General features: G+C 44.0%; 1 protein-coding gene and 1 pseudogene across 8 annotated transcripts in view; both read left to right on the top strand.

Annotated features, from left to right (window-relative positions):
• The window catches only part of ATP8B1 (ATPase phospholipid transporting 8B1), a 155,658-nt gene that overhangs the window by 14,036 nt on the left and 114,601 nt on the right, over positions 1–27,021 (top strand). The window lies entirely within an intron of this gene.
• LOC100450562 (small ribosomal subunit protein uS17m-like) lies at positions 25,557–26,309 on the top strand (annotated as a pseudogene).

Below are 27,021 nucleotides of genomic sequence, written 5' to 3'. Positions count from 1 at the left end.
TGTGCAAAGTCACAAGCCGTGCTTTATGGACAAAGATGACAGGGTGGAGGGCTGATACAGGGTTGCCTAGTGGACAAGACCACCATACATGGCTCAAAACGTTCTCAGATGTGGGAAAGGGGCGCTTTGTATGGTATAGGAACTTGCTAAAGCCAGGGAATTTCTTGTGGAAAACCAACTTTTAAAATTGGTTTGTGTGGCCTGACTTAAAAACCAAATCGCTCTTTTCATGTGTGTAGGGTACTATAACAAAGTGGTGTTGCTTTTGTGCTCAATGTACCGTATTTCCACATGTTGTATTGACCCACTTAGTCCCGTGGTGTATTAATTTCCTGGTCTCTTTTTGCAAGCAAAGGAATTATAACTTGCCTGAAGTCTCAGAACTAGTAATTGACAAAACCAGAAATTGCAGTCGTGTTTCCAGACTCACAGGGTGAGGGTTCTTTCCGAGACCTCACAGCTGAAGGTTGGAAAATCGATCCAAATGATTCAGAGATAGGGTTGCCAAATTTAACAAATAAAAATACAGGACACAGTTCAGTTTGAATCTCAGATAAACGATGAGTAATTTTTTTTAGTATAAGTGTGTCCTACGCAATGTTTGGGACTGACTTACACTAAAAATGATGTGTTCTTTATGTTAATGTCAAATATAACTCTGTGTCCTATATTTCATCTCGTAACCCACCCAGAAATGAACTCTTGGAATACAAAATCATTTGTAATTTGTGGACTTCCTGTATATTCAAGCTCCTTATAGAAACTCCTGGATCTGCCAAGCATTTTGTTTTATGTGGGGCTGGGAGTAGGAGGAGGATTGATTTTCCTATTCTCCTAAAAGGGCTGTGTTGTGATATTTTTTCCATCTTTAATATCTATGATTTGTAATAAACAGCAGCCTGGTTTTGGGAAAAAAGCCCAGGAGATGTCAGCTCTGGTGAGTCACTGAATGGGTTGGCTGACCTCAGCTAATAATAGCAATTCTTCACATTTTTAAAGCACTTTACAGTTTTAAAATCTCCTCATTTGGGAGTTGGCAGGACAGGAATTATCCCCATGGGACAGATGAGAAACACAAGGGAAGCAGGGTTTGGGGGAGTGGGTGGTGCCAGGAACTGGGTTAGGGTCCTCTTTTCCTAACTTTTAGTTCAGTGATGAGCAGCCAATTTTCTTTTCTTTTCCTTTCCTTTCTTTCTTTCTTTTTCTTTTTTTTTTTTTTTTTGAGATAGAGTCTCACTCTGTCACCCAGGCTGGAGTGCAGTGCCGCAATCTTGGCTCACTAGGACCTCTGCCTCCCGGGTTCAAGCGATTCTCATGCCCCAGCCTCCCAAGTAGCTGGGATTACAGACGGGCACCACCACGCCCGACTAATTGTTTGTATTTTTAGTAGAGATGGGGTTTCACCATGTTGGCCAAGCTGATCTCAAACTCCTGGCCTCATGTGATCCTCCTGCCTTGGCCTCCCAAAGTGCTGGGAGCCACCATGCACGGCCAGTTAATTTTCTAAGCTCCAATTTTTCGTGCTTCAAATGATGGACCTGATGTTTTATAGGATACCCTCTCATTGTAATTTCGTGCCTCTCTGTGATCTCATTTGTCATAAGCTTCCAATTTTTAAAATTTACAGTTTGTAAATCATTTCAAGCTTTGTAGGTCTAGATGACAATAAAATATATGTGTTTCTGGTAGCAGGGATATACAATAGGTTTTATTTTGTTCATTCCGTATTCAGTTTGTCTTGTTTTGTAGATGGATCTCGCTCTGTTGCCCAGGCTGGAGTGCAGTGTCAAATTATGGCTCACTGCAGCCTCAAACTCCTGGGCTCAAGGGATCCTCCCGCCTCAGCCTCCAAAGTAGCTGGGTCTAATACTCACTTTTATCCAGTACTGTCATGTCTACACAATGGATACTATACAGGTCCCTTTAGAAGATGTGTAAAATTTTAAATGAGGCTTATTTATTTTGAAGGTGTTTTTTCTCTATTTTGATAGATGTTAAACCTTCAGAAAAAATACTGACATTCAAAAAGGTATCTAACCCCTGAGGTTTGACAAACTTTAGAGCATTTTTAAAGGAATAGACTTTTTAAAAACTGAAAATCAGTAAATATCAGCAACCAATGGGCTCTAAAAGCCAGCTTTGAAAAAGAAGCTTATGACAAAGAAGCCAAAATTACAAGAGGAAATGGTATAGCAAAACCAACGCTCCCCACCCGCAGTGTTCTAGATGGAGCTCCACCCGCAGTGCTCTAGATGGAGCTTTTAGGCTCACTTTTTATCAGACGAATTTATGTTGTCTTTTAGGTTCTTTTGTGTGTGTCATAAGGAAATCAGTAAGCATAAAATGGCTTTAATTGCACTTGGCAGAGGACTAAGGGTATATAAAGATTGGTGACCGTTGTGAGAACTAAAGTACATTTTATTTGCTTGTAAAATTTTCTTTGCCACGATATCTTAGGCATTATACAATGATTTCCGGTCCAGAAGATCCTGAAAATTTAATATGAATATTATGAAGTTTCCTGTCTTCAAAATTTTGTATCTGAATACTTATTTTAACATCACTTAAATGTATTTCTAACATAACATCGTGTCTGGCAGTCTTTGTAAACTCTCGAATTTGTCTAAGCTCTAAGTTGTTAGGGGTCATTCTTCTGTTCCAAGTCGATGTTGTTCTCCATATCTGCTGTATTTCAATACCCCTTACTAGACGTAAAAAAGATAATAGTATCTCTTTCAAGCAAACCTTAATTTTTAAAAACACCCTTTAACATTTTTTGTGTGTTTCTAGTTTTCATGAACCATTGGAAGAACACACTGTGTTATTGAAATAAAGGGGCTTGGCTGGGCACAGTGGCTCACGCCTGTAATCCCAGCACTTTGGGAGGCCGAGATGAGTGGATCACTTGAGGTCAGGAGTTCGAGACCAGCCTGGCCAACATGGTGAAACCCTGTCTCCAATAAAAATACAAAAATTAGCCAGGCGTGGTGGTGCGTGCCTATAATTCCAGCTACTCAGGAGGCTGAGGCAGGAGAATCCCTTGAACCCGGGAGGTAGAGGTTGCAATGAGCCGAGATCGCACCACTGCATTCCAGCCTGGGCAACAGAGCAAGACTCCGTTTCAAAAAAAAAAAAAGAAATAAAGAAATAAAGGGGCTTAGATTAGAAGATACCCAGCAACATTCTCAGCTCTAATGTCCTGTTTATGTTAAATTTATTGGATTCTCCCCTCCTCTGCCCTGGACCAATTGATCTCCACTTAAAAGGTGATCCTGGGATTTTTGTTTAATTTCTTTGCTTGTTTCTCTGTTACAGGCACCATTTTTAGACTAGCTCTGAGCATCGTATAGTTGCAGATATTCCAGGAGGTGCTACCTCCTCCTGGAAGATTTCCTGATTCCTTGTCTTTCCCAGACCAAAGTGAGGGACTCTTCCTTTGTTCTAGTGGTTCCCTGTACATTCTCATCCTAGCATAGGTGGTACCATCTTGGAGATGGTAGCTAGCTTTTATCTCAGATGTGGCTTGATCAGTGGTGGTTGCCTAGACACTGGATTTCAAAGTATGGTCCCTGGACCAGCAACATCAGCACAGCTGGGGGTTGCACTCTAGACTCACTGACTCAGAAGCTCTGGGGTTAAGACCCAGTAATCAGTGTCCTAACAAAACTTCTAGGTGATTCTGATGCCTGCTCCAGATTGAGAATCCCTGGCTGAGAGGTTTTTGATGAGCAGGATTCTGAGGTGATGTCCAGCCACAGCAGCAAAGGTGTGTTAGGATTCCTTAGTCCTGTCACCTTGAGCAGGTGAGAAGCAGGACAGATGTGGGCCCAGGGGTGTGGCATCCCTGAGCTATATTGTCATTGCTGGTCGACTTGTCTGTGTTTACACTAGTGGCCACCTCAGTGAGAACAGCACCTTGGCAAGACTCATGTTGTAGCTCAGCCGCCAGCGCAGTTCTTAAATTGTAACACCTGTTCTATAATTACACATTAAATAGTAAGGTCAGAAACATACCTTTCCACACTGATAGGCACCAGCATTAGCTGCCATTATTAGAGGCATGTTTTATGAGAGAGAAGGCCATTGAACAACATCGAACCAATAATTGTTAGCTGTTTTTATAGTGACTCTACAATAAAAAGAATCCACCGTGGCCTAATTAAGTGAATTTTATGGCTTTTACTCCTTCACTAAGCTGCCAGAGGAGAATAACCAAGTTCTTTCTTGGACTTCATAACTTAATATAATAGTCACAAACACAAATAGATACTTATGGCCAGGTATGGTGGCTCACGCCTGTAATCCCAACACTTTGGGAGGCTGAGGCAGGTGGATCACTTGAGGTCAGGAGTTTGAGAATAGACTGGCCAACATGGTGAAACCCCATCTCTACTAAAAATACAAAAATTAGCTGGGCATGGTGGCACGCGCCTGTAATCCCAGCTACTCAGGAGGCTGAGGCAGGAGAGTCACTTGAACCCTGGAGGTGGAGCTTGCAGAGAGCTGAGATCGCACCACTGCACTCCAGCCTGGGAGACAGAGTGAGACTCCATCTCAAAAAACAAAACAAAACAAGACAAAACAACAACAACAACAAAAATAGGTATTTAAAGATTTTTGCACTAACTTTTGATACTTACTGCCATACTTTGGAAATGCAACAAAAATACTGGGAATTTTTTTTAAGCATCTACTTGGGGAAAAAAAGGACTCTTGTGGCATTTCGGTTTGGGTTAGAGATGTTTTTACAAATGTTACTTGGAAATAAACACCATCCCATAACTCTGAGCTATGAAATATTTACATACAGGGGAAAACCAGCTAACACCTATATCCACTCACTGTTCTATTTTGGGTTTATGTTGTTGTCAAAAGACAAAGGATAAAGATTTTTCAAGATCTTGTGTATTTGGGGGTTAGTATAACTCCAATTGTTTTCTAACTCGATGAGGCAGCATCCACCTTAATACTAGGTCTGGTTTTTTAAAGTCAATTTTAAGTGTTTGTCAACAAAGCCGGAACATGAGAAAGTTGAAATGATTTGTGAAGCTCTTACCCTGGCCTGCCCATGAACTTTCTGAGACAGAAGACCGGCACCAGTTTATTAAAGACTTTGTAAAAGTATACCTAACTTAGTCAACCAGATGTGACTCTTGCTCCCTGGGGAACATTTTAAGTTGTCACAATTCAGGATGCTACAAGCGTCCAGTGGTCAAGGCCAGGGATACTTCTAAATATCCTACAATATGCAGGTCAGCCTCCACAACAAAGAAGTATCTTACCCAAAATGTCACTAGGGTTGAGGCTGAGGAATTCTACCCTAAACCACGGGTGGGAGTCCTCTTAAAATGCTACGGTTCCGCAGGACTTAGTCATAGGCACGTTTCAGAATAGTCTCCTGCATGCCCCTGAACACAGCACCTTGAGCACTGAACTCTGACATCAGTTGAGAAGATGATACCCCTCTAGCTGGTGCTTAAGCCTTCTGGCTTAAGCCTAGACTTGATCTCTGACCCCTTTCTCTTCCAGACTGCACCCTGCCTTCATTTCCAATCCGTCTCCAAGGCCTGTTGCTTCTACCTCTGAAAGACCTTGACTCCGCCTGATAACCTCTATCTCCGCTGCCATCCGCGAGGTTCAAGCTGTCATCCTCCCTCTCCTGGACCATTCCAGTAGCCTTCTTACATGAGGGCTACACTTCTACCCTGCCCCTTCCAAATCAGAGCACCCACTCAGATACTGCCAACCCTTGCAGTAGCTCATGCTGTGGTTTTAACAACAGCTATCTTCTCTCCACAGCTCACTATGCGCAGCCCGCCCTCACCCTGGCTTCCCCCTGCAAATTCCATTCTTTTTCTGCTTCAGTTTCTGAAGCATGACGAGTCCCTTCCTGTCCCGGGGACTTCAGATTTGCTGCTTTCTCACTTGAAAAGCTCTTCCTCTGAAAGGCTCCTTATCTTTTGCCTTTTGGCCCAAATGTCATTTCTTCAGCGTAGTCTCTGCCCACCCCAGTTAAAGTTAAAGTAGGAGTCCCTCCTGAGTTATGCTCTCTGCTCACTCTTTCTTTCTCGAGTAGCAAGGATGTAGAGAACAGGGGAAGCCCAGAAATACTGTTGAAATGACAACAGCTCTGTCACCATGTGCCCTTCGATGTATGGTAGAGGAGATGGCTTCTGTGTTTTCTTCAATGCTTAATTTCTTTTATTATTTTTATTATTTTTTTTAAGACGGGGTCTCGCTTTGCCACCCAGGCTGGAGTTTAGTGGCACGATCTCAGATCACTGCAACCTCTGCCTCCCAGTTCAAGCAATTTTCCTGCCTCAGCCACCTGAGTCGCTGGAATTACAGGCACGTGCCACCATGCATGGCTAATTTTTGTATTTTTAGTAGAGATGGGGTTTCACCATGTTGGCCAGGCTGGTCTTGAACTCCTGACCTCAAGTGATCCACCTGCCTTGGCCTCCCAAATTGCTGGGATTGCAGGTATGAGCCACCATGCCTGACCTTCAATTTCCTTTTATATTGTCTCTTCTTGTGAATATCAGGAGTCTTGCTTCACTTAAGGCAGCATCTACCAGGCATATTTGATATTTTTAAAGTTCTTATTCCCCGCAGTCTTTCTATATTATTAAAGGAAATAAATACATAAAAAAGACTTGTTTGTTAATCCATATGTGTCCACCCTGTTGTGTGCCTGTCATCAGTTTCAAAGGACCACAGTAAGCATGTTAGAACTTTTGTTAAACATAAAGATACGTAAATATTATCTTATCCATGCCTGCGTTCCATCAGATGCCCTCTTTCCCCTGTAATCTTTACAGTTTCTACTTTATAGTCTCTCTGTAGAGCATTCTTAACCTGGACAGTGTGTTCTCTGTCACCCATCATACTTCTAGGAACATCCCTGCCTCCCTTCAGCCAGTGCATCTTTAGAAAAGACAAACTAGGCCGGGCACGGTGGCTCACGCCTGTAACGCCAGCACTTTGGGAGGCTGAGGCAGGCAGATCACTTGAGCTCAGGAGTTTGAGACCAGCGGCCAACATGGTGAAACCCTGTCTCTACTAAAAATAAAAAAATTAGCTGGGCATGGTGGTAGGTGCCTGTAATCCCAGCTACTCGGGAGGTTGAGCCACGAGAATTGCTTGAACCCAGGAGGCGAGTTTGCAGTGAGCCAGGATTGCACCATTGCACTTTAGCCTAGGCAACAAGAGTGAGACTCTGTCTCAAAAAAAAAAAGAGACAAACTAGAATCAATCTGAGCCAGGTATCATTTAGACAGTAAATCTGTTTTCCTAAAAGAATCATATTATAGTCAAGGCTCAAACAAATAGATTTCACATTATCTGGAGCCTTTCTAAAAATGCATAAATCAGAGGTGACTGAAGAATTTTTTGTCTGTGTGTGTGCACACCATTCATTCTGGACTTCTTGATAAATGAGATTCTCAAGTTCACCTGGGAAGCATCAAAAACATTGATGACTGAGTTCTCCTTGCCAGAAAATCTTATTAGCCAGTCTGGGATAAACCTGGCTGATTCTCTCGTGCATAGTCAAGACAGAGAATGGCTTGGAAAGTAGACAATATAAGAGTCTACTCTTTATAGGATGCCTACACGCATAATAAAAAATTTACTTGGGTTTATGGAAATGTCTAGATATAAACCTATGGGGAAAATGATTGAAATAAATGAATGGTGTAACTTAAGGATGCTGGATTGGCATCCGCAATGCAGTAGCTCTGGGTGGCCTTGATTAATTTTACTTAATTTCATAGCTCATATCTGTGTAGTTATTTGCTGCTGGCAAACCATTGCTTCATCTTATTTTCGCAGATTCTATAGAGAGCAGGGCATCTTTGCATCTTCTGCCCTTTCTGCTGCATTCTCCAATTAAATGGATTTCACTGCAGCAGCTTTCTGGCCTATGGCGGAGGCCTCCCATGTGCTTCCCAGGCTGGGTTAGGTATGGTTTTGCCAAGCTCCCACTGCAACCTGAGCATATTGTCTTCTCCTGGCATTTACTGTATTTTAAATATTATTATTACTGTTTTTTAGAGATGGGTTCTCGCTCCGTTGCCCAGGTTGGAGTGCAGTGGCCTGATCATACACAGCTCACTGCAGCTTTAAACTTCTGGGCTCAGGCCATCCTCCAGCCTCAGCCTCCTGAGTGGTTAGGACTACAGGTGTGTGCCACCATGCCTGGCTAATTAAAAAAATTTTTTTTGTAGAGACAGGGGTCTCCTTATGTTGTTCAGGCTGGTCTCAAACTCCTGACATCAACATCAAGCTATCCTCCCATCTTGGCCTCCCAAAGTGCTGGAATTACTGGTGCGAGCCACTGCACCTGCCTATGTTTCCCATACTGAACTGTAACTGTGTTAGGATTTAAGTTATACTGAGAGATCACCGTATCTTCTTCATCCCTGGAGTCCACAACCTAGTAGGCATTCAATAACTGATCAATTAATGAATATATTAATTTTCACTTTACAGATGGGGACACTGAGGCCCAGGGAGACTAAATACAAGTTCAGCACTCTCACCTCCCCTAATCTTTCTGAGCTCTGGATTCCTCTTGTAAAAATAAAGAATTTTGGAGATTTTTTCTAATAACCCATATAGCTCAAAAACAGGTGGTTCTGTTTTATGATTTTAACAACTCTGCAGTGTTGCCAATACTCAATAAAGCTGTCTCCAGATGGAGTGAAACAGTCTCAAGAATAAAGATAATGATCAAAATAACCCACCTACTGGCAAGAATGGAATTCGCATTACACTTCAACCTATATCAGGAACTCAGTCCCAACTTCTGAGTATTAAAAATCACCTCGGGAGACTCTGAATAAGTAGAAGTTCCTGTGTTTTATCCCTTCCCTTTCTGGAGTTTCCCAAGTGATTTTGAAGGAGACCAATCAGCATTTAAGGCTTCCTTTTTTGGTGTTCTTGGAAATGACTCATATCTGACCAGCAGTGGTTATGTGAATGGTCTTCATGTCTGATTTTAACATTTTAAACAGTAGGCTGACCCAAACACAGCTCTGTTTGAGCAGCCAGCCTGGCCAGGCCACATATATCATACATACCTTGCTGAGACAAGGAAATTGTCTTCTGTAGAAACTCTGATGGAATCAGAGACGTGGCTATCGAGTCTGGACTCTTGACCAGTTAGAAATCATTTCCTAATCAGTTACATCAGGAGGAGGGGTGGGCATGCTGGAAAAACAAAAGAGAAAGGTGAAACCACAGCTTCCTTCTATTGGGGTGAAACTGTCCACAGAAAAAATAAAAGTTTTTTACCTATCGTGTACAATATTACCTCCATCAGGCAACCTCTTGGTTGAAGCCAATTGAGAGATTTTGAAGACTGCAAAATGTAAGAATTGAACAAGTGTATTTCTTAGAGTTTAAATGAAATCCCTCTACCATTTAGTAGACCTGGCAAACTATATGAACTCCTGATTGCTAAGTAATTATGACTTCCTTTCCCCCATCTTTCAAGAAGCTTGTTTTTATTTCTGGTTTGCCTGCTCTCCACACCCCCTCACCCGCCTGCCTGAATTGGAAGCCAGCCCACCATAGTTTTAATTGTGAAATTCCCGAAGCTGTTAATATATGTAAACATACAACAGGATGTTTCCCACAGCTGTTCATAATGACTTGGGAGACAGGCCAGAAGACTTCTGTTTTCAAATTGGGTGAATTCTATAAAGTCTTCAGTTAGGTTTAGAGTAATTATACATTTATGCATTTTTATTTTAAAAGGACTTTAAACAAATTTCACAAGTTGGATATTTTTTAATCCTTTCAAGGATTTACTCAAGTGAGCAAAAGATTAAAAACTAATGTTTGCTTTACCTTTTTCCAACTTCAGGTTTTAAACATTTCTCTACATTTATTGGCATCTTCCAAAACAATTTTACATAGACAAATTTGTGAAATTTGAGATTCATAATAAATCTGTTATGAGAATTAGAAACATGGGCTTCAAGGCCAGTTGGTTTATTCAGCGTCTAAGCTCTAACATTTATATGCCGTGGTGATTTATAACAGGTTTAGCCAAAAGCGACTGTTTAATATTATAACTGTTAATTTACCTATGTTATTTTTGTTATTTTTTCTTTCTTTCTCTTTTTTTTTTTGAGACGGAGTTTTGCTCTTATTTCCCAGGCTAGAGTGCAGTGGGCAATCTCGATTCACTGCAACCTCTGTCTTCCAGTTTTCAAGCAATTCTCCTGCCTCAGCCTCCCAAGTCACTGGGATTATAGGCGCCCGCCACCACGCCCAGCTAATTTTTTTGTATTTTTAGTAGAAACAGGGTTTCACCATGTTGGTCGGGCTGGTCTTGAACTGCTGACCTCGTGATCCACCCGCCTCGGCCTCCCAAAGTGCTGGGATTACAGGCGTGAGCCACCACGCCCGCCCCTATTTTTTCTTTCATTACACAAGTTAAGAATGGATAATTATACCAAAAATAAGGTAGAAATACCATGTTCGGTGTCGCTAAAATTAAAAAGTGAACATTAGGCTATACCTGATACCGACTTTGGATTTCAAAGGTTAATTTTACATTTTATTTTTGCCCCTTCTGGGAGCCTTTCAGCTCTGTCTGTAAGTGCTCCTAATTCTCTGCCTCTCTCAATGCTGGTTTGAGTGAAGTAATTTCTCTCTGCTGCTAGACTTCTTCTTCTTTTTCTTCTTTTTTTTTTTTTTTTTTTTTTTTTCTGAGAGAGAGTATCACTCTGTTGCCCAGGCTGGAGTATAGTGGTGCAGTAACAGCTCACTGTAGCCTCAACCTCTCAGGCTCAAGCGATCCTCTCACTTCAGCCTCCCGAGTAGCTGGGACCACAAGCACATGCCCAGCTAATTTTTGCATTTTTTGTAGAAATGGGGTTTTGCTATGTTGCCTGGACTGGTCTCGAACTCCTGGGCTCAAACAATCTGCCCACCTCGGCCTCCCAAAGTTCTGGAATTACAGGTGTGAGCCATTACACCCAGCCCTGCTAGACTTCTTATGCTTGGTCCATAAAAGCCTTCTTAAGCTACTTTTGACCAAATTTGGAACCTTTCTAAAATATCTCAGGATTCTTGTGAAGTGTAATTTGTGATTTCTTCTGTTTCTGAGAAATCCTCTCCCTTGAGCAGGGGTTAGACCTGGTGATGCCCTTCTAGTGAATAAAATATGGCCACAGTGATGGGATGTCACTTCTGAGGCTGGGGCACAGAAACACCCCACTTCCCTCTTGCTGATGCTCTCTCACGTTCTCACTTACTGTAAGAGAAGCCAGCTGCCCCATGGAGAGACATTCATGGCAAAGAACTGGAGCTGGCCTCTGGCCAACAGCCCATGAGGATGGAATCCTGCCAAAAGCCCTGTGAGTGAGCTTGGAGGTGGATCCTCCCCAGGCCGACCTTTAGATGACTGCAGCTCTGGCTCACACCTTGACTGCAGCCTTGAGAGGAGACCCTGAGCCATACCCAAATTCTTGATCCATTGAAACTGAGATTATAGGCTGGGCGCGGTGGCTCACGCCTGTAATCCCAGAACTTTGGGAGGCCGAGGCGGGCGGATCACGAGGTCAGGAGATCGAGACCATCCTGGCTAACACGGTGAAACCCCGTCTCTATTAAAAAAAATACAAAAAATTAGCCGGGCGTAGCGGCGGGCGTCTGTAGTCCCAGCTGCTCCGGAGGCTGAGGCAGGAGAATGGCGTGAACCTGGGAGGCGGAGCTTGCAGTGAGCCGAGATCGCGCCACTGCACTCCAGCCTGGGCGACAGAGCGAGACACCGTCTCAAAAAAAAAAAAAAAAGAAAAGAAAAGAAAAAAAGAAACTGAGATTATAAATACTTGTGGTTCAAACTGCCAAATTTGGGGGTATTTTGTTAGGCAGCAACAGATAACTAATACAAGGGCAAAGATTTAAGGTACAATTAAATTTGCCGCTTGCATGTGGGGAGCTCACTATCTGGTAAATGCTTCTGTTGTTGACCATCACTGGAAAGTCAAGATGTGATACCATCATGTTTGTTATTTCCTGATAAAGAGCTCCCACAGTTTCCAAGCTTCAGTTTTGTTCCACCTATTATTTGTTTTTTCATTTAATTTTTGGAATAAGTAATACATGCAAATGGTACAACCTTCGAAAGGTACAAAAGGGTATTAAGTGTCAGCCTTGGCCAGATGAGGTAGCTCACGCCTGTAATCCCAGAACTTTGGGAGGCCAAGGTAGGAGGATCACTCGAGCCCAGGAGTTTGAAACCAGCTTGGTCAACACGGCAAAACCCTGTCTCTACAAAAACTACAAAAAATTAGCCAGGCATGGTGGCACACGCCTGTAATCCCAGCTACTTGAGAAGCCGAGGTGGGAGGATCGCTTCAGCCTGGGAGGCGGAGGTTACAGTGAGCCAAGATCCCACCAGTGCACTCCAGCTTGGGCGACAGAGTGAAACCCTGTCTCAAAATAAATAAATAAATAAAAAATAAAGTGTCAGTCTTCCTGCCTCCTTTTACCCCAGTTACCCAACTCTCCTACCCAAAGGCACTGGCCATCACCAGTTTATTGGTTATCATTTTAGAAATCATCTTTGTGTTTACAAACATATATATTCATGTTTCTTTTCTCCCCTGAAACAAATGACAGTGGAATTTGAATTTCAATGGCCTGTCTCAGGAAGATGGTAGATATATAACAGATTGAAATCTCACATAGTTTCTGCATTGGATTCCTGCATTGGATTCCAGCTTTCAATAGATAAGAAATTAGCCTGGCTAGGCACTGTGGCTCACACCTGTAATTCCAGCACTTTCAGATGCTGAGACGGGCAGATTGCTTGAACCCAAAAGTTCAAGACTAGCCTGGGAAACATAGCGAAATCCCATCTCTACAAAAAAATGTAAAAATCAGCTGGGTGTGGTGGCACATGCCTATAGTCCCAGCTACATGGGAGGCTGAGGTGGGAGGAATCACTTGAGCCCAGGAAGTCAAGGCTGCAGTGAGCTGTGATCACACCACCGAACTCCAGTCTGGGCGACAGTGAGACCCTATTTTTAAAAAAAAAAAAGGCCTGAGAAAACAGTTGGAAAGGAAGATAACAGATTGCATAACGATCAGCCTGGAGTAGGACTTAGAGAAGCCATCTGGAGTATTGAAGACATCCAGATGAACTGCTTTTGAAGAAGCTTCCACAATGGAGTATCTTGTTGACCTTTGAGGGAAGGGGAGTGAAAATAACATATTAGAAAATGTCCTAGACAGTTGTTCCAGCCTTTTCTCCTATTATTTTCTAGCCAACTTCTCCCAAAGAAGGCTTCATATTGTGAAAAATAATTGCTTTTTTTTTTTTTCTTTTTTGGTGACTTGGTTCCAGTCACTTTTAAGGATCTAAGGTGACTCTGAGTTAGACAGGAAATGAGTCCTCAGAACAGATATGAGGAGGAAAGAAAAGGACTTGCTGTTTTATTTCCCCTCCTTTCTCTCACCTCAGCGGGCAGATCTGGGTGACTGTGGTTGATTGTGTAGGTGGACTCCCAGGCTCCAAAACTAGTCACTCTTTCCCTGCCTGGCCTTGAGACCTCCGTCACTTGTCTTAACCTCTTCATGTCTCTGTTTCCTTCCTGCAAGCTGAAGGTCATTAAACGAGATAATTAAAATGACTTTCAAGAGTGGTGGAAGCCTAACTCACGTGAACTCACATGAATGCAAGGTGGTACTATTACAGTCATTACCTTTAAAATTATAGCAGCATGCCCAACAAGACACAGTGGAGGCAAATGGTCGTTGGACAGAACTCAGCTGAACACCAGTGTTAGTTTTGTTTCCTTAATGTGTAGTATAGGTTCTAAATGGAATTGAATCAAGTATGCTTACCTGGTTTGTTATGCCAAGTAACATGATTGGCCAATCCTTCTTATTTATTGTTCAGAAACTATAGAAGAAAGCAGCCAACAAATGATGATGGTTTTTCAGTGACTCATGCCTCCTTTGATTAGAATCCAATGTAGCCTACTCCTTATCCTGGCATCATTACTAGATATTGCCTTTTATTTTGACTAATGGAGCACATGAATGGATAGATTTTAAAGAAATGCCTAGGCTGGGCGCAGCGGCTCACGCCTGTAATCCCAGCACTTTGGGAGGCCAAGGCAGGCGGATCACCTGAGGTCGGGAGTTTCAGACCAGCCTGACCAACATGGAGAAACCCCGTCTCTACTAAAAATACAAAATTAGCCGGGCGTGGTGGCGCATGTCTGTAATCCCAGCTACTTGGGAGGCCGAGGCAGGAGAATTGCTTGAACCCAGGAGGTGGAGGTTGCAGTGAGCCAAGAATGCACCATTGCACTCCAGCCTGGGCAACAAGAGCGAAACTCCATTTCAAAAAAAAAAAAAAATGGCCAGTTGTTTCACCGCTCCCTGACAGAATCCTGACAGAATCTCTTTCCCTAGGTAGAACAACCAGTTTTTTATTTTATTCTACTCATCTGTGACCTTGATAATATGGAGTTAGAATTCCTTCCTTCTTTCTATTTCTTTCCCCCCTCCCTGTCTCTTTCTTTCTCTTTCCTCCCACTCTTCCTTCTTCTTCTCTCCTTCCTTCTCCTCTTCCCTCTATTCCCCCTCTCTCCTTCCTCCTTCCCTCCTCCTTTATTTTTCTTTTTTTCGTCTCTCTCCCCCTCTTTCCTTCTCTTTCTCTTTTCTTTTTTTGAGACAGGATCTCCCTCTGTCACCCAGGCTGGAGTGCAATGGCATGATCATTGCTCACTGCAGCCTTGACCCCTGGGCTCAAGCAATCCTCCCAACTCAGCTTTCCAAGTAGCTGGGACTATAGGCACATGCCACCACACCCAACTAATTTTTGTACTTTTTGTGGAGACGGGGTTTCATCATGTTGCCCAAGCTGGTCTCGAACTCTCCAGGCTCAAGCAGTCCACCCCTCTTGGCCTCCCAAAGTGTTGGGATTACAGGCACGAGCCACCACACCTGACCTCTCTGTCTCTCCTTCCTTCTCTTTCTCATCTCCTCTGTGCCAGGCTCTGTCCTGGGTGTTCATCATACAACAAAGAGAAAAGAGACAAGATCCCTGCCCCTTTGGAGTTGGTTGGCATTCTTGTGTGGAGAAGAGAATAAACACACTAATATGTGGTATTAACATTTATCACATGTTGATGATATGTGCAAGGAAAAATAAATAAGCATGAAAGGCAAAAGAGGTGAGGGCTTACTATTTTGTTCAGGTGACTCAGGGAGCCTCATTAATAAGGTGACTTTTCATTCAGTCAACAAACACCTGTAAGATAGTTACCGTACATTGTACTGTATTCTAGTTGCTGGAGATGTAGCTAAACAAAATACGCAAAAATCCCTCCACTCTGGGAGTGTACATTCTGGTTAGAAGAGATTATTAATAAATAAATTTTATTTTATTTATTTTTGAGATGGAGTCTCACTCTGTTGCCCAGGCTGGAGTGCAATGGCACAATCTCGGCTCACTGCAACCTCCGCCTCCAGGTGCAAGCAGTTCTCCTGCCCCAGCCTGCCATGTAGCTGGGATTACAGGCACACACCATCATGCCCAGCTAATTTTTGTATTTTTGTATTTTTGTAGCGACGGGGCTTCGCCATGTTGGCCAGGCTGGTCTCAAAGTCCTGACCTCAGGTGTTCCACCTGCCTTGGCCTCCCAAAGTGCTGGGATTATAGGCATGAGCCACTGTGCCCAGCCTAATAAATTTTAAAGTCCGATAGCAGATGAGAAGTGCTATGGACAACAATGTAAAGAAGGGGGACTGGCAAGGCTGGGGTTTAAATATGGTGGCAATTGATTGGGCTCCTAAAAAGGTGACATTAGCGCTAGGACAGTAAGGTGAGGGGCTAAGCCTTGTGGCTACTGGGGAAGAGCATTCCAGGTACAGGAACAGATACTGTGTGGCCCCAAGCTCCAGGACCAGGGAGACAGCAGGGTGGCTGTAGATGAGAGGGAAAGAGAGCAGGTAGATTTTGGGTTTTACTCTGAGAGAAGTGAGAACCCACTGCAGAGTTTTGAGCCGAGGAGTAACTCCATCTGATTACCTTTGGAAAGAATCAGCCTGCCCTCCATGTTGGAGTTAGACTGAAGGGCATGCTGTCTGGGGCTACCTCTAATCCGGGTGAGGGAGAACAGAGCTTCAGCCAAGCAGCTTGCAGGGAGGTGGGGTGAGGTTTTAGGTTCTGGAAACATTTGGAAGGCAGAGCCTAGGGCTTACAGATGGATAGGGAGCAGGGTAGGAGGGAAGATGAGACTCCAGCATGACTCTAGGTGTTTGGCATGAGCACCTGGGAGATGGGGTTGCCTTTTACTGACGTGAGGAAGCCTGGGAGATAATGGAGTTATGAGGGAAATTGAGGGGTTCAGTCTTAGGTTTGAGTAGACACTTGAAGTTTGAAATTTAGCTTCCTTTGGCAATATGGAAACATTTGGGGGAACCACCCTCTTCTTGAATAAAATGCTAATAAGTGCGTATAGAATGTCGGGGCCAAATAAGAACCTTTGCAGAGTTCAGTTGCCTGCAGCAGTTGCTAAGGCTAGAAACTGGGCACCTTTTTCAATGTTTTTCCTCCCAAACCCCCTGCCTGGATGAAGTGAGTTGTAAAATGCTACCTCTGCCTCTGAAAGTTCTGCCATAAATCCCATCCTTTCTGTCTACACCACCTTATTAGCCTCCGCCTTTAGCCCCTGTTGCCAGAGGACAGTAAGGACTTTCTGCACGCTTGTCTTGGCCACAGATTAATACCATCTCTTCCTGGAGTCCTTGGTCAGGATTATCATTTCTTTCTTTTTTTTTTTTTTTTTTTTTTTTTTCCAGACAGTCTCACTCTGTCACCCAGGCTGGAGTGCAATGGTGTGATCTTGGCTCACTGCGTCCTCTGCCTCCTGTGTTCAAGAGATTTTCCTGCTTCAGCCTCCTGAGTAGCTGGAATTACAGGCATGCACCACCACACCCAGCTAACTTTTGTATTTTTAGTAGAGATTTGTTAGTAGAGCCTCTGCCTCCCATAGTGTTGGATTTATAGGCATGAGCCACTGCTCCAGGCCTAGGGTTATCATTTCTAAAATGCAAATCTGATTAAAACAGTTCCTGTTGTTGAGGCCCCAGGCTCTTTGCACAGATGGTTCCTGCACTTCTGCTCCCCACCTCCTCACCTCTGCAGATGCTTCAACTTCAGGAACCAACTTACTTGTTCCAGAATAGCTTCCTAGGCCCCCTTCCCTGCTCTATGTCCTCATTGTCCCTGTTACTTCTCCATCACAGCAGACAGGCTTCTGTGTGCTGAATTCCTAGAGTCTGCCTTACCCTAGACTTTAAGCTTCTTAGGGACAGGAGCCACGTTGCTCACCAGCAGCTGACTGAATGAATACCTGCCACACGGTCAGGACGCATTGTTTACTCAATGCATGGGAGAACTCGAATGGCCTCTCCCTGCTTAGCACACAAATTCCAAATGCCTCTAGCACTCAAGGTCTTCCCAGCCTTGCCTCAGTCTGCTTTCCAGTCTCCTCTTCCAACTCTCTTCTTCTTCCTCCCCTGTCTACCCACACTTTAGTAACTCTGAACTAATCCTGTGTACCTTCAGTACTGCAGAATATTTGCCCCCAGGGATTTCTTTCCAGAAATGCCTTTCTCCTCTCACTTTCTTTCTCCCAATCAGATAGTGGCCCGGCTTGGGACTTGACCTTCAAGGCCAACTTAGCATCCCTCTCGTCTCTCTCCATCCCTGACCATCAGGTATAATTGACTGCTTTCTCCTCCACTTCTCCCGCTAGCAATACTCACTGTGACTGTCATGGTAAGGTGTTTATTTGCCACTGATGGGCGGGTAGTAGAGGAACAATGGAATTTTACATTTTAGGAGGCTTGTTCCTTATAATTATCTTAGCTCTTTTATAAAGCACTGATATGTAACAAAATTACAGGTTTGAACTCAGAAAGCTTGCGAAGTTTTTGTTTTTGTTTTGTTTTTAGGATAACTTTAGGGAGATTTCTAAGTATTGTATAGGTTCAGTTAACCAACATAACATGTTTTTTAGGAGTATAAACATTACAGAGATGTCTGCCAAATAATCAGTACATTGATTGTAGTTTTAATCATGACAATTGGGGTGGAACAGCTAAAGGCAGAGCTAACTGGTTTTTTCCCAGGTATTTATCATGAGTTGTGTGCCTTAGGCTGTGTTCCCTTTTGAATGTGGTTTTTCTGGTTGTTCCGACGGCACTGCTAAGTGTGCCCTTTGACATTACTGGAGAACTAATTTATATTGATGGTGCCACTCATATCTTTGGAAACTGGATATGTTCTGATCAGCTCATTGATTTCCAACCTGTAAGATTACAGTAAAATTTAGACCTGAGGCACCACCCAGAGCCTCCTGCTGCTGTATGTGGCCTCAGTGAATCAAAATATGCTTGGACAGCTCATTATTTAACAGAGAGAAAACTCTGCCTTTGGCTTTTGAAGAGCAGATGTCCAAATGTAACTCGTCAGCCTGATTTTTGGAAGCTTGAGCGAGGGGAACCTGGTAATCTCAGACCATTTCGTAATTATAAAGAAAGTGAATTGAAGGATCGGGAAGTAAGAGAATTGCCTAACAATAGGAGATGCACCACGCCCAGTGCTGAGAGAGGTAGACTATATCACGCTTAATAAAACTGTCTGAATGCATGATGGACTACTCCCACATCCTCTAAAGGAGGTAGTCTGACTCCTACAGAAACAGCTCCATTTTGATTTTAGGAGGTGGCTGTGATATAAGACTTACCATCTTAATTCTGCCATCAGTTGCAATCAGCATTAATTGCAAATCTCTTTCTGACAAAAATTCAAGTCCAGGCAGGGTGCAATGGCTCACGCCTATAATTCCGCCCTTTGGGAGGCTGAGGTGGGAAGATCACTTGAACAGGAGTTCAAGACCAGCCTGACCAACATGGTGAAACCCTGTCTCTACTAAAAATACAAAAACTAGCTAGGTGTCATGGCACGTGCTTGTAATCCCAGCTATCGGGAGGCTGAGGCAGGAGAATCGCTTGAACCTGGGAGGCAGAGGTTGCAGTGAGCCGAGATCGTGCAACTGCACTCCAGCCTGGGCGACAGAGCGAGACTCTGTTACAGAACAAAACAAACAAAATTCACATCCATGTTCCTAGAAGAACAGTGACTTTAACTCGTATCTGACTGTCCCTTTGCTGTTCTGTCCTTAACATTGGGGCATGTTGACACGTTTTCACCTACAGGTATATTGCCATGAACTTGCAATCTGCCGCAGTAGGCAAGCCCCAGTATACCTGTCCCCTGCGTGTGGTTTGCCCCCCAGGGGTAGCCTCCCCAGTGGCTGGCTTGCTGTGCATCTCAAGGTCCCGGTCTCAACCTCTCCTTCTCCTCTATCCCATTTCTACCCATCCGGAGCTCCTGCCTCAACAATTTGGCTCCAGGGGTACCCTGTTCTGAGGGTGGGCTGGCTGGAGGCAGGAGAAAGGAGCCTTGTGTCTCACGGAATGAGGAAGATCCCAAACTGGATGGAGGCAAACTGGATGGTGACTAAATTCTGCGGTGCCATTTCATATAGAACACAGGCCTGTCAAGGCAAGTGGCATTTTGTGGACTGCTCTGGAAAGAGCTAAACAAATTTTGAGACATCTAACTGAAATGTGAAATCTTGGACTGCGGTTCCCATTGGCAGCTGGGGTGGGTGGGCACCTAGGGAAGCTTGCTAGGCTGAGGCACTTCTGCCTGAGTGCAAGAAAAAGCAGTTCTCATTAGCCGGGCATGGTGGCACGCACCTGTAGTCCGAGCTACTCAGGGGGCTGAGGCAGGAGAATCGCTTGAACCTGGGAGGCAGAGGTTGCAGTGAGCTGAGATCGCACCACTGCACTCCAGCCTGAGTGACAGAGTGAGACCCTGTCTCAAAAAAAAAAAAAAAAAAAAGTGCAGTTCAGCAGTTCTCAGCATGAGGGTTTTATGAACAGGATGCTGGGCTGGCTGGGTTTTAATCTGGACTCTCCTGCACAGTTGTGAGACCATGGACAAGTTTCTTGACTCAGTGTCTTCATTTATACAAGGGGAATAACAGGACCTACCTTATTGGATCCTTGTATATTTAAATGCATTTGTGTGTGTTAAATGCTTGGTATGGTAGTTGACACATAGCATTGGCTCAATAAATGCTAGCTGGTGCTATCATTAATACATTATGAAATCAGAATTACAAATAAAAGTTCTTCTATCAGATCTACTATTTGCTGTACATTTGAGATGCCCCAGGCTCAGTGCTCCTGAATGAGCTTACTTTCCCCAAATCCATTTCAATTATCTACTCTGGAGTCATCTTTGGCTGTTTCTTGCCATTTGAGATAGTCCGACGGCATTTATGATATTTTAAAAATCAATTTAGAGGGAAGTGTGTGTGTTTTCATGAATTAAGGCTCAAACCAGTTGCCTGCTGGCTTAATGAAGTACTAGCAGTTTCTTGCTTTACCCCAGCACCTCCAAGGAGCCTTGCACTGAGTTTCTTGCTGGTGGGTCTTGATTTTTAACTAAATGAGGAATTGATGAATGAATGCTCTTCCATTCATAGTGGGTTTGGAGTGGAAAGGCGCATAGGCGTACCTAGAAAGGCTCTAGAGGAACTAGCTTTATTTGAACCCAAGGAAGGCATTTAATAGAGCAGGGAGAAGGGAGCCAATCAGATCTGGCAGGGCAGGCCCAGGAGGAGATACGGTTCTGAGGATGGAAGAGTCGTGGGTCAGGCAGAATGCGTGGATCTAGGGAATGGCGGCCAAGCCTTCCTGGCCATCAGAGGTTTTGAGCAATGCATACACTTGGCTCTGCTTTCTTTCTGAGCTGGTCCTCCCCTTAATATGCCTGGGTCAGACTACGGTTGAGCAAGGAAGCTGTCTTGTCTAAGTACACTTCCCAAAGCCACCTGTCCCTCACCATCAAGATCAGGATACTCAGCCACCCACCTTACTCACTGGGAAGCTGCCAACCTGATCCTTCATGGGAAGTGGAAGTTGGGTTCTGTTGATCCAGGCTGGTCGAGTCCTTGCAGAGCAGCTGGGAAAACAAGAACATCTCTGAATTTGTAGAAATTATCATCTCCCTCTGGCTTCTTGGACTTTTTAACTGGTTGCAGTGTTTGCTGCTATGGTCAGCCCAAGGGTTAAGCCTTTCTCTTGGGTGTGTGTTTCATTTTACAGCATAACTCATTTCCTCCTTGCATCAATTTCCACTTCTATCCTTGGCATAGGGATTTGTTACCAACTTGGCATGCAGTCATCTCTTGTGTTTTATTTTTAGAACTTGGAGTAAGGATTAGCTGTGTAATATTTTGAATCCTTCATACTGGCTTTGGTAAAATACGCAATAGAGAAAGCTTTAAAAGCTTAGCTTTTTTTTTTTTTTTGGTACGTAAACAGTAAAAATGGCCTTTTAGAATTCTAATCTGGACTATGTTTTCCTCCCTCAATTCCCTTGACTGGTTATTTTTAGGATTTACGGATGGCTTTGGAGAATAGGTATGATTCTAGGATTCTTCTTAGTCGCTTAAGAAAATTCTTTTTTTTTCTTTCTTTTTTTTTTTTTTTTTGAGACAGGGTCTCACTCTGTTGCCCAGACTGGAATACAGTGGCATGATCTTTGCTCACTGCAACCTCCGCCTCCTGGGTTCAAGCAATTTTTCTGCCTCAGCCTCCCCAGTAGCTGGGACTACAGGTGCCCACCACCACACCTGGCTAATTTTTGTATCTTTTAGTAGAGATGGGGTTTCACTATGTTGGCAAGGCTGGTCTCGAACTCCTGACTGCAGGTGATCTGCCTGCCTCAGCCTCCCAAAATGCTGGGATTACAGGCGTGAGCCACTGCTCCCAGCCAGAATTCCTTATATCTCATTATGAAAGTGATATCTAGGATATTTGTAGACTGTATATAATGTATAATTGTAAATTGTCTTGCTTTGTACCCTATAGATTTTTTAAAAATCAATTTAGAGCTCTGTGTGTATATATTTGTACGTGTGTGTGTTTTCATGAGTGAAGACCCAAACCAGTTGCTTGCTGGTTTCAGGCGGTAAAACCAAAATGCCTGGCAAGTCTTAGATCTAATCCTGCTTCTACTTCATTTCCTGGACCAGTGCTGGCTTAGGGAACTTTCTGAGATGAAAGTGTTCCGCTTTTTTTTTTTGAGATGGAGTTTCGCTCTTGTCGCCCAAGCTGGAGTGCAATAGCACGATCTTGGCTCACTGCAACCTCTGCCTCCTGGGTTCAAGCGATTCTCCTGCCTCAGCCTCCTGAGTAGCTGAGATTATAGGCACGCACCACCACGCCTGGTTAATTTTTTGTTACTTTAGTAGAAACAAGGTTTCACCATGTTAGCCAGGCTGGTCTCGAACTCCTGACCTTAGGTGATCCACCCGCCTCGCCCTGCCAAAGTGCTGGCATTACAGGCATGAGCCACTGAGCCCGGCCTAAAAGTGTTCTGTTTTTAGTCACAGGTGGCTGTTGAACACTTGAAATGAGGCTGGTGCAACTGCCAATCTGCCTTCTAATTTTAGCTAATTTAATAGCCGCACATGGCTCGTGGCCACTGTACTGGATGGCACAATGGCCTTGGGTTGTTCTTACCTGAGCAGCAGAAGGCTTTCTGAGGAAATGGAGCTTGGGTTGTGTGAGATGGTGCGAGAATTAGAGGGGCATGTACCACTGCCCCCTTCCCTACCTGCTTAGTCTGCAACTCTACTGGACTATGCCTTCTCCCGGAGGTGATGAGCTCACCTTAGTTCTTAGAGCTTCAATTCTTGGATGCTGCAAGCCTGCCTGAGGTTGGCTTCCTTTTATCCTGTGGATAAACTGTAGGCTTCTAATGTCCTTTTTGATAGACCTCACCTCTCTCTTCCTTACTCATTACTTTCCCCATCACTCTCTGACTGCCCATGACATGGAAAGATTTGCAATTTCAAGAACAGGCTGTTCTTACCTCTAGACCTGTGCAAATCGGACACTCTCCACATGAAATACTCTGTCCCTTTCATGCACCTGTCTGACTCCTACATGTCCTGTAGGTCTCAGGTTAGACCTCAATTTCTGCAACACCTCCTCTAGGAAAGGCTTTCTTGACCTCTCCTAGGACAGATGGATGCCTTACCTAGTATGTGTACTGGGTGGATTCCCATCACGGCACACTTGATTGAAACTGCTTCTTTACCTACAAGTCCCTCCTCCTGCCCTAGAGCTTCTTAAAGGGTGGTCCCTGTACCGGCAGCACTGGCATCACCCGGGAGCTTGATGGAAATGAAGAGTCTTGGACCCCAGCCCAGTCCCCCTGAGTCAGAAATCCTGAGTGTAGGGGCTAGCAATTTGTGCTCAACAAGCCCACCAGAGGATTTTCATATGTGCTAAAGTTTCAGAGCCATTGGGCTGAACTCTTAGCCCCATTAAGGTAGGATCTGTGATTTTTGGTTTGCCACTGTCCCTAGCTTTTAGCACACTGCCTGGCTAGATACTTAAGAAACACAGTCGGAGAAGAAATTCCAGTTATTCTTTTGGCAACTTATCTGATCAGGAAATTTTTTAGCCGAAATCAGTTTAAATCTCTTCTCCTTTCTCCAAAGGAGATAAAGAACAACTGAGTACTTTAAAAAAAATTATTGTTATCCGGGCTCGGTGGCTCCTGCCTGTGGATCACCTGAGGTCAGGAGTTCAAGACCAGCCTGGCCAATATGGTGAAACCGTGTCTTTACTAAAAATACAAAAAATTAGCCAGGCGTGGTGGCAGGCACCTGCAATCCCAGCTACTGGGGAGGCTGAGGCAGGAGAATCACTTGAACCCAGGAGGCAGAGGTTGCAGTGAGCCAAGATGGCACCATTGCACTCCAGCCTGGGCAACAAGAGCAAAACTCCGTCTCAAAAAAAAAAAAAAAAGGAAAAGAAAAAAAAATATTGTGATAAAATATACACAACATACGATCTACCATCTTAACAATTTTTTTTTCTTTTTGAGACAGAGTCTTGCTTTGTCGCCCCAGCTGGAATGCAATGGCATGATCTCAGCTCACTGCAACCTCTGCCTCCGGGTTCCAAGCGATTCTCCTGACTCAGCCTCCTGAGTAGCTGAGATTACAGGCACCTGCCACCATGCCCGGCTAATTTTTGTATTTTTAGTAGAGACAGGGTTTCACCATGTTGGCCAGGCTTGTCTCTAACTCCTGCTCTCAGATGATCCAGTCAGCTTCCCAAAGTGCTGGGATTACAGGTGTGAGCCACTGCGCTCGGCCTTAACCTTTTTTTTTCTTTTGAGACGGAGTCTCGCTCTGTCACCCAGGCTAGAGTGCAGTGGCACGATCTTGGCTTACTGCAACCTCCACCTCCCGGGTTCAAGCGATTTTCCTGCCTTAACCTCTTAAGTAGCTGGGACTACAGGTGCCCGCCACTATGCCTGGCTAATTTTTTGTATTTTTAGTAGAGACGCGGTTTCACCATACTGACCAGGCTGGTCTCGAACTCCTGACCTTGTGATCCGCTTGCCTTGGCCTCCCAAAGTGCTGGGATTAAAGGCATGAGCCACTGCACCCGACCCAACCATTTTTAATTATATACTTCAGTGTCTTTAAGGGCATTCACATGGTTGTGCAGCCATCACCGCCACCCACCTCCAGAACTTCATCTTCTCCAACTGAAGCTCTGCACTCATTAAACAACTCCCCTTCCTCCCAACTTTTGGCAACCATCATCCTACTTTCTGTCTCTGAATTTGCCTACTCTGCATTCCTAATGTAAGTGGAATCATACAGCATGTGTCCTTCTGTGACTGGTTTATTTTACTTAGCATGTCTTTATGCATGTGCCAGGATTTCCTTTTTAAGGCCAAATGATAGTTCCTTGTCTCTATACCACATTTTGCGTATCCAGTTATCAGATAGCATTTGGATTGTTTCTACCTCTTTGCTTTTGTGAATATCACTGTTGTGAACATGGGTCTACTGTATAAATATCTGCTCGGATTCCTGCCTTCAATTCTTTAGGGTATACACCCGGAAGTGAGATTGCTAGATCCTATGGTAATTCTATGTTTATTTTTTGAGGAACCATTATGCTGTTTTCCATAGTGGCTGCACCGTTTTATATTCCCACTGGCAGTGCAAAAGTGTTTCAACTCCTCCGCAGCCTCACCAACACTTATTTTCTGTTTTTTTGACAACTGAAAGTGAAAAGTTAATTCAAGAATAGTGTCAGGCTGGGCACGGTGGCTCACACCTGTAATCCTAGCATTTTGGGAGGCCGAGGCAGGTGGATCACTTGAGGCCAGGAGTTTGAGACCAGCCTGCCTAACATGGTAAAACCCCATCTCTACTAAAAATATAAAAATTAGCCGGGTGTGGTGGCAGGAGCTTGTAATCACAGCTACTGAGGAGGCTGAGGCAGAAGAATCACTTGAACCCAGGAGGCAGAGGTTGCAGTGAGCCGAGATCACACCACTGCACTGCAGCCTGGGCTACAGAGCAAGACTCTGTATGAAAGAAGGAAAGAAAGAAAGAGAGAAAGAGAGAAAGAGAGAAAGAGAGAAAGAGAGAGAGAGAGAGAGAGAAAGAGAGAAAGAAAGGAAAGAAAAAGAAAGAAAGAAAGAAAGAAAGAAAGAAAGAAAGAAAGAAAGAAGGGAAGGAAGGAAGGAAGGAAGGAGAGAGAGAGAGAAAGAAAGAAGGAAAGAAAGAAAGAGAAACAGAGAAAGAAAGAAAGAGGGAGAGAAAGAAAGAAAGAGAGAAAGAAAGAAGAAAAAAGAAAGAAAGAAAGAAGGAAGGAAGGAAGGAAGGAAGGAAGGAAAGAAGGAAGGCTCCCTGGGGCAGGTGGCTGCACAGTCGCGGCAGAGGTGACCAAAGCCACATGTCCATCGTTCATTCATCCGTCCATGCCAGACGGATCGTGGGGAAAGTGATTGGGACAAAAATACAAAAGACTGCTAAAGCGAGAGTGACCGGGCTTGTTCTGGATCCCTATTTATTAAAGTATTATAATAAGTGGAAAGCCTCCTTTGTTCACGATGGCCTTCGGCAGCGCACAGCTGGGGATATCGTATTTCTCAGAGCTTTACCTGTCCCATGAACGAAGCATGTGAAACATGAACAGGCCAAGATCATTTTCAAAGTTGGAAAAGTCATAGATCCAGTGACAGGAAAGCCCCGTGCAGGAACTACCTACCTGGAGAGTCTGTTGAGTTCAGAAACCACCCAGCTAAGCAAAAATCTGGAAGAACTCAATGTCTCTTCAGCACAGTGAAGGAGGAGTGGAAGAAGGAGCTAAAGGGAAAGATTGACATGTTTATATTATGGAAAAATAAATTTTTCAAAGCTTCATCACAAATAGAAAAAAGAACAGTGAAGAATTGTGTCAGAGGCAGAGAAAGTTTTCCAAACTTTCTTAAATTTACTTACCTGATCAATTAAAACCCATACATTGAGTACTTATTGTGTGATAAGTTGCTATGTTAAAAGAAATGACATCAATAGAATTTATTCCAGTAGGTTCTGTTTAGTTCTAACAAACTTGAAAATGTTTGTTAGAATTTGAAAAATAAGTGCATATGAAAACTTAAATGTTGAAATGTTACCTCTCGTTTCTGATACGATTTGTGGAAACAGAGCTCTATCTTTAGAGTACAATTTTTTTTTTTCTTTTGAGATGGAGTTTCCCTCTTCTTGCCCAGGCTGGAGTGCTGTGGCACGATCTCGGCTCACCACAATCTCCGCCTCCCAGGTTCAAGTGATTCTCCTGCCTTAGCCTCCCTAGTATCTGGGATTATAGGCATGTGCCACCACACCCGGCTAATTTTGTATTTTTAGTAGAGACAGGGTCTCTCCATGTTGGTCAGGCTGGTCTCGAACTCCTGACCTCAGGTGATCTGCCTGCCTCGGCCTCCCAAAGTGCTGGGATTACAGGCGTGAGCCACCGCGCCCAGCCTAGAGTACAATTTTTTAACAACCATTTCATTCTGACAATCAATCCTAAGAA

This window comes from Pongo abelii, chromosome 17 (genome assembly GCF_028885655.2).
Source record: "Pongo abelii isolate AG06213 chromosome 17, NHGRI_mPonAbe1-v2.0_pri, whole genome shotgun sequence".
Classification (NCBI taxonomy): Eukaryota; Metazoa; Chordata; class Mammalia; order Primates; family Hominidae; genus Pongo; species Pongo abelii.
This window is presented reverse-complemented; position numbering and strand designations above follow the sequence as displayed.